Below are 12,632 nucleotides of genomic sequence, written 5' to 3'. Positions count from 1 at the left end.
TCTCCAGATGAAATAACCTCTAGAATCTGTTTGTGGGCTAAAACGAGATTCATTAGAGAACAGAACTGTATCCCATTTGTCGCAGCTCCAAGTCACGTGTTTATGGCACCAGTCTGGCTTCCTTGCGTAGAGTCCACTTGAACTGAGTCTTCTTAACACGGTCTGGTTGGAAATGTTTTCACCTGTGGCTGCAGCAACCTCAACTTGATTACAGGACATCGGAGGATTCCGTCTTGCTGTTAGAGCCAGATAGCGGTCTGTTCTGGTTGACATAGCCCTCGAGCGACCTTGACCACCTCTCTTGTAATGGATCCCGTCCCTTGAAACTGCTTCCATAGTGCTGAGACGACACTGCGTGACGCATTAAGCCAACGTGCCACCTCCGCCTGGGACTTCCCGACATCAATTCGCCCAACGTCTCGCCATCTCAAAGAATCATCTAAACCACGTTGACTAAGTACTGGAGATGTGGCCATCCCTCTGAGCAAGCCAAAAATGGGAATGAAGTGATGCAATTGCAACCCGTGTTTTATAGGCATGAATAATTTGCATAATGTGCCCCTCCGCGTATCCAATAGATACCGATCTATTGGATACTAGGAATCTGCATGCCAGGATGCCTATTATATCAAATATTCACCTTCGGCGACACAGGCCACAATAAAATGCTCACGAAAAACTTTTGTTCTGTTAATTTTGTCGAGCAGTGTATATTCTTCTCCTTTACAGAGGACGTTGAAGTGTGGAAGGTGAATGAAGATGGCGACTGTTGAGAGAGTCAAGTACCGTGCAGTCATTGACTGCCTTCATTTAAAGCGAACACCGAAATAAATTCATGAAGACACACAGCAAACATTAAAGGAACCTTGTCCTTCATATGCCATGGTTAAAAACTTGGCTAGAGAACTTAAACTTGGGCGAGATAGCGTTAAACATGCGCCCCGTAGTAGGTCTGTTACCGTGTCGACACTTGCAAATATGGACACCAATCATGACCTGATCATGCAAGACCGCATAAGAGCGTTGAAGAACATTGAGACAACATTCAACATCTCCCGTGAGCAAGCTCACGATATTACGGTAAATATTTCATCAATGGAGAAGGTTTCTTCGAGGTGGGTTCCTATATCACTGAATGCAGATCTGAAGCGGGAAAGAGTGAAGTATTTTGTCATGAGATTGTGCGGCATTTTTAATCTAATGAAACTCAGTTTTGGGGACGGCATGTCACTATGGACGAAACATGGATGCATGGGCTTTGTTTAATCCTGAAACAAAAGAACATTGGAAACAGCGGAAGCATCCTTCTTATACCCCTCCTAAGAAGTTTCGAGTGCAGAAGTCGGCTGGGAAAGTCATGGCATCCGTCTTCTGGGATGCGGAGTGCTGCATCCCAGAAGACGGATGCCATGGTTTCCTGGCACAAGGTGCTGGAACTGAGACATTTCCACGAGAAACTGAAGTTCAAGATGCGAGGGAAATTTGCCAAAGGATTCATCTTGCATCAAAACAAGCAGCGTTTGTGACTCAGGCAACACTGCGTCACTGTGGTTTCCAGCTATAACAGCATCCCCCATACTCACCAGATTTGGCTCCAGACTATTTTCTGTTTCCAAATCTCAAAAAGGACTTGAAAGGATAGAAATTCAACAGTGATAATGCTGTAATGGATGCAACTGGTTTGATCGGATTAAGAATCCTTGGATCGTGCCAGAAAATGTGTTAACTTAATAAATAAGTTTTCACAACTTTCCAGCATTCGTTCTATGAGAGGCTAGAAACTCTTCAAGCTCACATCGTATAGAATCAAAAATTTAACTAAAAATATTAAAATATTTAAATAATTAATTAAATATACTAGCTAAATACAGAGCCGAGTTAACCACTAGGGAAACCACCCTAGCATGTATAGCATGGGCTTTAAATACACTGTGTAGTCAAAATATTTGACCACTTACCTAATAGTGGGTGTGCCGTCCTCTTGCCGCCACACCCCACAAGGCCTCTGTATGTTGTACCATGACGCCAAGATTGCATCCCGTAGATCTGCAATAGTCCGGGGTTGGAGGATCCGAACGACGGATCTGTGCACGTAAACCCAGAGATTATTCTACCGAAACACACCTGTACCATCCGGAAAGAGTCACCATGAAGGAGTGTACGTGATCAGACATAATGGATACGTAGTTAGGTTGCATTTAAGTGCAGTCCAGGGGTATGAAGGCTCCAAGCGATTACAAGGAAAACATCCCCTATACACTGCCGCCACTTGCCTGTTTCTATTGGATCAGGACATCGAAGACTTCCTCTCCTCAGTTTGTCACCGTACCCTCCATCTACTGTCCACACGGTAAAGTAGGAAACGTGATTCATTGGAAAAGGCAACTTTATCTCTAATCATTAATAGTCCAATGACGCCATTCAGATGCAAACTTTAGGTGTTATTGGCGAATGGTGGCGGTAAGCAAGGGAACTTTGACTGGACGCTTACTCTGGTAGCTCATTCAGAGGAGGGTTCGTTGAATCTTGGAAACACCGCTGGTCGTCTCCAGGTTAAAGCCCATGGTCGATCGTTCCACCCTTTTCCATCTATCGGCTCGCAAAAGGGGAGACAGATTACGTTCGCCTTGACCATTGATGAAGCGTGGGCGCCTGCCATTGGCCCGGCAAACTGCTGCTGTGTCCACTATGAGAGAAATCATAGTTTGACCATGTGATCTATTCTATGCATGCAAAAATTGCAATTCATTTCAAAATGTGATAATAATAATAGGAGGGTCTGGGGAAGATTTGATTCCCATGGTGGTAAAATTATATAAGCATGAGCCCTCTACTCCCCTAATGATCTGAATACGCCTTGTCATCCTCTTAGATTTATAAAGAATCTTTATGAAGGTGTTTGTGAGGAAGGGTTCGTTCCCAATAACTCTAACCAGTTCATCCTCATATATTTTTAATTCATTACACCATGAATATACAATATATGTTTCTTTTTATTTAATGAGGACATAAAATTTTCTATTCCATTTATTTATGATGTCCATAGCTACGACCTTGATGGAGAAACTTGGTGCTGCTAACCGAAACAGCAAGAACACCAAATTTCATAGAGTCTTTGAAATACAGGCGGAGAACTGCTTTGGGTAAACATCTCGGTGTTAATTGCATTATCGGATAAAAGATGCGAGAAGTGCTCATCTGCTGAGTAACGAGACTTAAGTAGCTTCTTCCATTTAATTTCCACCTCCTCTTATTCAATTTAAATGGTTCTTTTCTTGGTCGTCTTCTTCTCTCTTAGCAAGATTCTTGCGAAAGCTTTTAGCTCTTGAATATTAGCGTATTTGATTTTGCCTATCGCGTGAAAGGAAGAGCAGGCTGGCAAGTAAGAATCAGCCATCAAATATCGATCGGATGTGTTAAGAAAGTCTTTTCAAGACGCAATGCCCGGAGGACGCCCCATTTTAAGTAGCTCCGATAAGACCCTTGAAACCAAAACATTAGATGGTGTTTACCGAAGAGGAGGCAGCTGCAGTGCATTCTGGGTACAAGCGCCTTGTGCGAGGAGTGGAATCAAATTAGAAAGGCAAGTAAACAGCTTGAGAAACGCACTGCCACCACCACCACCACCGCCACTATCCAGGTACGGTATAACGGCACGGGGTGGTATGTGCACTCAGCCACTTTCTCTACGCTGTTCTAATATGCTGTCAGATGTACATTAGCTTTATTCTTTCTTTCCATCTATTTTATTGCAACATCCCCTGGCATGCATTCTGTTTAGGCATCAAAGTGGGCTGCCATTTCCCCACTTCTATCAAGTAAGTAAGACTTGCACAAGGAAGCGAACTCTACACTCTAAAACAAAGATTTCTTTCGTGAGGTCAAAAGTTCCTTTATTGGTTATCCTCTAGGGACACGCAGAGTCAATATAGACGTGGCCCTGTTGCTATTTGGAGAGATTAAAAGTCTCAGATGGAGAGTCATAACCTTTTTTTTTTGCTTTCATTCAATGCATCTCAATGCAAAATAAATAATTAGAACTTAAAGGAAAGAATACTTTATTTTTATTTCTAGTACTTTACTTCTAGACTGTTTGGCATCAGCTGGTGATGAATGAACTGTTCTACCAAATGTTCTTCTTGACGCCAACCAAATAGGTTGTATCCTACTCCTTTAGCATTTATTCTAAATCACAGAAGATAAAAAAATGTCACTTCCTACGCCAATCCAGTTGCAAAGAAGAAGAAGGTGGAAAGATTTTTCATCGAGATAGTTGTAAAAATCTGGAGCATTTCTAATAAAAATAAATTTCTGCAATAGTTCTTCAGCGGTGTAAGCGAATATTTTGGATTTGAATGTATGTAATTTGTTCCATGTTGGTAAATAGGCATGGTCTACTACTCTGCTATCAGTTTTTAAGGAGTTACTGCTGGAAAGAAAAGTAATCTTAGAAAATCAAAATGCTGCCATAAAAAATAGTTCCATGCGGCATATCACAAGGGGAAACCCTTTATCGATTGTTTTCCGGGCGTGTTTCGCAGCAATGCGGTAGCGTCTGTTAGCCTCTCCTTGTCCGTCCGTCTGTCTGTCCTTCTTTATCTATATTAACAGCGTCGTTATGGCTTAATGGATCTGTTAAACTTTGGTATTGGAGATCTTCAATAAAATCCATCCACAGTAGACAATATTAATTCACATGTTGCGTTTTAAAATAGGTGTTCACGCATGTTGTCTCTGAAGACAGGTTAAATATTAACAGGAAAAGAAACTGATTGGCATGTAAACCGTCCATCTGTTGGGCAGACATTTCAGGATCTTGCAAAGTCAAGGACCTTGGAAATATGCTCTAACTGCAGCTACGAGAAGTACGTTATAAACATTAAAAACGCTCAATAAAAGAAATACCTTCAAGTTTATGAATCTGGAGATGCAGTCCCATTCTTCGACTTCTTTGTCTTACCCACAGTCAAATATGTTTCACAGATTTGGAATCTTAGAGCTAAGCAGAACACAAAGACAGAATCTGTTCAAAAGAAATGCATCGGGTATTTCACTACATCCATCAATATGTCACATTAATATAGAACCTGTGTTGAGAGACGTGTGCGTTGTCCAGAGTTGTGCTGACATTCCAAATTCCAGCCTTTGGAAAGTCACGAGACGATCTCAGACCTCATATTATTCCAAAATGTTATCTCGACACAAGATTCGATTGATGAAGCAAAGAACTTATCGAGGCCTTTTAATACAGGAATGAGTTAGATGATTTTGAATCGATATGACAGTTAACTCGTCCCCCCTCCCCCTTCTCAGTCTGGTATAGTTAATACAGCGTTAGAACACAAGCAGATTTTAGATATGATACACCGATGTGCCGGTCAATAGAACTTCATTGATTTTCCTGGACTTACTCTTTTTTAGGCGCGTTAATGAGAAAAGCGCCTAATGTCTTTACCTATTACCTGTCCTTCCATCCGTTTGTCTGTCTGTAAGTCCGTTCGCATGTAATAACTCTACTCTTAGTAGATAGATTTTTAGAAAATCTACATTCAAATATAAAAAAAAGAAAAATATACATATTTGGCTTTCAGAACGATTTATTGAGCCTTCCAAAATTTCATTAAAATAGGACCAATAGAAATCCGGTAATTATTATTTCTTTTTTTTTTTTTAATGCATACCACATAGGCTATTCATACACCGTATGAATTTAATGAGCAATAATGCAGATGCGCAGAAAGGAAATACTCTCGGCTCGCGCATTAAAGTCGTTGCTTTTTTGATTATATCATGGAAACAGATAAACCAGCCTTATAACATACAATTTACTGACATCGTACACTGATGATACATTAAGATACGATACGAGACCTGAATTGCATTGGCTCTAACTAGGAAAAAACTGATTTGGTTTGTTTTTGTCCTGCTTCCATTCTCCTACTGCCCAAAGAATCACCTAAACGATATCTTTGTGGCATTTTTATAACCATGGCTATTTTGAAATCGATAGTGCAATGCAATATACCAAGTTTCCGAAAACCGTCTGTTTTTATCTACACTACTCGACAAAATTAACAGAACACGTAGAAAACGTCGTGTAACTCGTGAAGCTTGCGATCAAGAGGGGCAAAATTTGTTATGGTGGTGTACCATAGAATAACGATGAAATGAGGAAATGAATCGAAGGTATAAGGAACATTTAGAGGGGTTGTATAAAAATTACCAAAAAAAGATCACATTGCAGAAGTCGATACAAGACGTTCGAAAATATGATCACATGACATCAGTATGGCGTATGGTCCCCCTCCAACTGCTAAACAGGTCTGACAGCGGTCAACTATGCTCTACATAAGGGTGTCTATAACATTCTGTGGCAACAAATCCCATTCTTCTACCAGCACAGACCTTAGCTCACCAAGTGACCGAGGAGATGCTGTTGGAGTACAATGAGACGCCTTAGGGCATTCCACACATGTTCGATTGGATTCAAGTGTGGTGAAAGTGCTGGCCACGGCACTCGTTGGATGTCTTCAGTTTCAAGATATTCCTCCACCACTTCAGCTCTATATGCAGTGGCGTTGTCGTACATGTAAAGAAAATTTGAACAAGCCGCACTCCTAAAAAGTTGCACATAGGGTTCGAGGATCTGTTCTTGGTACCTCTGCTCAGTTACGGTACTCCTATCAAAAACATGAAGAGGGGTGCGGCCGTTGATCATTATTCCACCCCACACGAGAACACCGCCTCAACAGTAGGTGTCCTTTTCTCTGAGGTTGGAGGGATGGAACCGCATTCCTCGTTGTCTACAGATGAAATAACGACTAGAATCTGTTTGTAGGCTAAAACGGGACTCATCAGAGAACCGAATTACACCACGAACTACACTACGTTTCTTACGTGTTCTGTTAATTTTGTTGAGCAGTGTAGTTACCGGATTTGCATATTTTAGAAGTTGTGTGAGAGACTGAAATCGTTTTGTCTGATGGTGGATGTTTTTGGACTATCTCTGACACGAGATAGTCCAAAAACATCCACCATCATCTAAAAAAAAACTGATTACAAGGCGAAAATACAAGACCAGTTATAAATATCGATTAACAATAACAGTCCAAAAAACAGTTAAGTGCAGCATTGCAGAGAAATTCAAACTGGAAAGAGGTTTTACAACATTTTGATGAAAGTATACGCCATTAAATTTCTTTATGTTGCTAAAATTGCAAGGAGTCCAGTTGCTATGCAACCGCCTCAAGCAATAGGACTTTATATATCGCCACAACGTAATTAAAACTCATATGGAGTCGATCGACCTGTCATTATTTTAAATAGATATGAAATAAGACCGCCATCAATTCACTCAAGCCACCAACTCATAAATTTTCTTCTTTTTCCAAGTGTGGTTCGCCATCTGCACGAAAATATTCTCGAAAAGAATTCTAAGAGACGCCAACGAATCAATAACCAACGACATACACAGATTATTTCTAGTTTTTTTTTTCTATAGATTGTCTAGATGGTGCTGGTAGTAGTAAATAACTTACTCATACCCTTGAAATGCTTCATTCTGTCGATGTGCTGGTTGCCCGTACTGCCTGGTACCCTACCACTCTATCGATTACTCAAATAAAATTGTCTGCTGTTTACAACCTAACTCAGTTCACCGGATAATATTTGCCTTTATTACAAACGCATGAAGATTGTAATTTAAAAGAAAGCAGAATATTTCCCAGGAACGATGAAACCAACCTTCAGATCTGAGGCAATTTATAAACGATATACAAGGTGCATCAGGGAATGAGGTGCATTTATATTACTCAAACAACCATTATCTCTCCTCAAAATGCAACAAAGCAAGTTAATGTTAAAAAAATAATAATAAACATTATGTTTTAAAAAATTTGAATCAAAATAAGGGCAAAATTTGCAAAATCGGATTAGGAAAAGTTCGAATAAAAAAAATTACACTTGCCTACTACACTGCTCAACAAAATTAACAGAACACTTACAAAATGTGGTGTAACTCGTGCGGCTTGCGATGAAGAGGGGAAAAATTTGGTATGGTCAGATACCACAGAATAACGATGAAATGAGGAGATAGCGAGAAATTTCGGACAGATACTATATAAGGGACATTCATAGGGGTTGTATAACAATTGTCAAAATGGTCACATTACAGAAGTCGATACAAGATGCTCGAAAATATGGTCACATGAATTCAGTACGGCGCATGATCCCCTCTAACAGCTAAACAGACCTGACAGCAGTGAACCATGCTTGATACAAGGATGTCTATAAGATTCTGTGGCAACAAATTCCATTCTTCCACCACCACAGACCTTAGCTCACCAAGTGACTGAGGAGTTGGCAGTCGTGCAATGCTACACCCAAGGGCTTCCCCACGTGTTTGATCGGATTTAAGTCTGGTGATCGTGTGACAACGGCTGTGGTCCAGCACTTGAGCTCTGTGTCCAGTGGCATTGTCGTGCACGAAAAGAAAACCTGGGCCAACCGCACCCCTAAAAAGTCCCACATAGAGTTCGAGGATCTGTTCTCGGTACATCTGCGCAGATACGGTACCGCTATCAAAAACATGAAGAGGGGTGCAGCCGTAGATCATTATTCCGCCTCACACGAGAATACCGCCTCCACCGTAAGAGTTCCTTGCTTTGACGTTGGAGAGAAGGTACTGTATTCTTTGTTGTCTCCAGATGAAATAACGTCCAAAATCTGCTTGTATGCTAAAGCATGACTCATGAGAGGACAGAACTGTACCCAATTTTGTCCCGCTTCATGTCAAGGTTCACGAATTACACCACGTTTTCTACGTGTTCTGTTAAATTTTTCGAGTAGTGTATTAATATGAGTACACGCCCCTCCTTTGATAGTTGGTCACGTTCTACCCAAGCACAACGTGTCAGCCACAATTATAAACACACTCGTAGGCGTTCGAGGAGACATTAGTATACTGGTGTGCAAAACTTAAGGACCAACACTATTTCTAAAGGTTACAACCAGAAAATCTTTACTTAAGGTACTCTTTACTGATGAGAGTAAATTCAGTTTCAGCAGCGATTCTGGACGTGAGCTAATCTGGCGAGAGGTTGGCACACGGTATTATCCCGCAAATACCACTGAAAGGGATCGATATGGCGGTCGAGGTATTCTCGTCTGGAAAGGCGTTATCTTGGATAGACGTACACAACTCCAGATACTGGAAGGCGGTACTGTAACCCGTGCATGCTACTGTACTGAGGTAATCCTTCTCCATGTGCGTCTGTTCCGAGGTGCCATTGGCCCCGAGTTCGTGTTTATGGATGATAACGCCACACCCTATCTCACTGCAGCTGCTGATATGCTTTTGGAAAGTGAGGACATTGTTCGTAGGATCGGCCTGCCCGTTCCTCCCGATCTAAATCCCATCGAACACATATGAGACGCTCTGGCGAGACGCCTAGCGGCACGTCCACACCCACCTGAAAATGTTCACTAGCTAAAAATAGCGCTTACAGAGGAATGGACGATGTTACCACAAAAACTTATCAACAACATTGTTCTAAGTATGGACAGGCGGTGCAAAGCCTGCATCGACATTAGGGGTGGCCATAACTCCCACTGAGGACCACCTCTTCCCTTTGTTCCATCTTTGGCAGTGATGCATCTGTATCATGGCAGCCAGTGCTATGTTGCCATTTTTGAACAAAGCCCTTCTGTACCGTTTTGTTTCCGTTGTTGTGTCGGTGTTGTTTCCTCCATCATTTCTGTACCTCACGAGGTTCCTTTGGTATGCTTTTCCCATATCCAGGCCACGCCTATGAGAAGCACAGGTGAAAACCTGACTAGTCCTTAAGTTTTGCAAACCAGTGTACGATTGTGAATATGATGCTGTAATCGACAGAGTTAACACAATTCCAGCAGCGAATGATAATAGGGTGCCACATAAGTAATCGGTCTGTACGCGTCAATTAAACAGCACTGGAAATTCCTAGGTCGAAGATTGGTGATGTGAATTGCAAATGAAATTGGACTGGTGCTGAAACCGCCACGAAACTAGCTGGGGAAAACCTCCGAAACTTATAGAACGTGACAGGAGAGCCCTACAAAGAATCAACCGCTCGGAACGCAGGTCGACGTTGACGTAGCGCACACGAGCCCTCAGTGAGATGATTACGACACATGTTCAGTGAACAGAATGCTGCATGATATGGATTATCGCGGTTGTGAAGCTATCCACAAAACAATAATCGTCCCATGCCAGATGCCATCTAGGTAAGCTCAGTAAGACCCACCGTTCATGGACTGTCAAGTGGAAAGATGGAAAGAGATACAAGGATGTCAAATGGAAAGAGATACGAGGCGGAGATGAACTGACGTTCAAGGAGCCGCCCTTTACAAAAACACATGTCCACATGTCAAATGGAAAGAATGAAAAACTGAGCTGTGGCGTAAATTACCCACTAGACTGAATTATCCCAACAATAAAGTTTGGGAGAAGCAGTGTATTTGGTCTGGTGTTGTTTTTCATGGTTTGGATGTCGTGGACAAAACCATGAATGTGGAGATCTATCTAGACTTCCTGGACAATAATGGGTTACCTATGTAGTGGAAGCACGTCGGGGAAAGGCCCGTGCCAGTATCAGCAGGACAATCCTCCTCATACTGCAGAAGCTGTGATGGACTGGTATAAGGAAATAAACATCAAAAAGTTGGTCTGGCCAGCCTAGAACCCTGATTCAATCCAACACAGAAGTGGAATGAACTGTATCGTCATTTGCGTGTGAGGAGAGACCGTCCAAAAAACCAGAGCTGAACTGGATACCGCTTTGAAGGCCGAATGGTGGAAAATATCGGACATTTGCAAAAAGAAAAAAGCTGGTGGAGAGCGCCCCATAGAGACTAGAGAATAATGTGGCTAAAGGTTTCAGCACACGTTATTAGTTTCCTCTAAATAAAAGTTATTTGTAGACACGCATGTGTCCGGATACTGATGGCAGGGCATCGTATATTAATCCAGTTGATACGTGATAGCGCGGTAGAAACACGTGACTTTGATTCTTTCAACTCTTATTTAAAGGGAAGACCGATGTTTCTGAGTCCTCGTGGATAGCACAGTTAGTATAATCACCATCCTCCCCCACACCAGATGGAAAAGACCCGAGTTCAAATCCTGTCAATTATGCGAGGAAGTTTTATAGGCTTTTCTTTTTTCACAAAGTGGCTGAGTTAGTCGGCCTCAGGTGAAGGTACTATGGTTTTTAGTCACGAAAACTCGGGTTTTTCGTCCAACAAACAGAAAATCGACCATAGAACACCCACAATTTACAAACATAATAATAACCAAAGTGGGGGTGTGTCCAAGGCCAGAATATTACATTATTATTAAATTTTATTATTATTTTTTTCATTTATTAATGCTATGTTTCTTAAGTACGTATTGGCAAATTCAATTGTTTAAATAACAAATTAGAACTAAACTTGTTTTTTCCAAGGACCCTTCAAAATGTTCTTACTAAAATTCTCTCAACTTCTAGTCTTCAAGAGGGAACATTGAACAATCAGCCATTTTATCTGCTTGTGGCAAGGCAATTTTAATACAATAACTTGGAATTTCAATGCCTAACCGGTCAACATTACTTGCTTCGCTATGCCAGAGAGACAGTAAACAGGGACCTTGAAATGGAATTTATTCCCTTTCTCCTTCCCACTAGGACAACTTTATGAAAATATGACATTTTCACCCACTGAAAGGAATTTAATTTCCGCCTCTCTGCCAGTTTCAACTAAAAATATTTCTTAAGAGGGATCTACAATGACTTGGAAAACACAAAACTCGAGATGTTTTTGTATATGATGAATGGGAAGGAAGACTTATGCTCATCTGTTTAAATAAATAAAAAAAGGCCAAGCCTAATTAATCAATCAATCAATCAATCAGGAAAGGCCCCCTCCGAAATTACTGACTTCAGACAAGAAATTAGCCCTAATCTGTTATTCACTGCTAAACAGAATAAACAAAATGGGAAAAAAAAACCCAGCAAAATAATGCAGAAATTATCAAGGAAATAAAACGAGAATCAGTCATGAAAATTGCTGTTGTTGTTGTAGGGTTTCAGGCGCATCAGCAACTTAGACCGCTGGATAAAAGACCCGATTTTCCAGAATAAAAAAACAAGCTGTCCTCGTCTGAGACCGACTAACATGGACACTTGTAGAAAAGGCCCTTAAAAATTCTCAGAAGTGCAGCGGGAATGTAAAACTCTATGGTGCAATAATCCCTCAACCAAAACTATAAAAGCCTATAAAGTGTGTTCAAATATAACCTCCTCTCTGCAAAAAAAAAGTACACGCAAAGTGACCCTGCATACACTACCGGTTTACCTTTGAAAAAAGCAGCACAAACAAAACAGATACAAATGGCAGCCGAGGGTACAGCTGTTTACTAACAATATTCGTCCACTACATACCATATTAGAGCCACCCGAGAATTACCTCATCAACCCTTGTGTATTATGGCTGTAAATTGCGTGTGTTCTATTGTCGGTTTGCGTGTTGTGTTGAATGAAAAACCTTGCTGCCCTCGCCTGAGACTGACTAATCCACGAAGGGGAAAAAAAAAGTCCATAAAAGTTGCTCGCGTC

The sequence above is a fragment of the Mastigoproctus giganteus genome, chromosome 11, assembly GCF_048544385.1.
Source record: "Mastigoproctus giganteus isolate SK-2022 chromosome 11, ASM4854438v1, whole genome shotgun sequence".
Lineage (NCBI taxonomy): Eukaryota > Metazoa > Arthropoda > Arachnida > Uropygi > Thelyphonidae > Mastigoproctus > Mastigoproctus giganteus.
Note: the sequence above shows the minus strand (reverse complement) of the source record.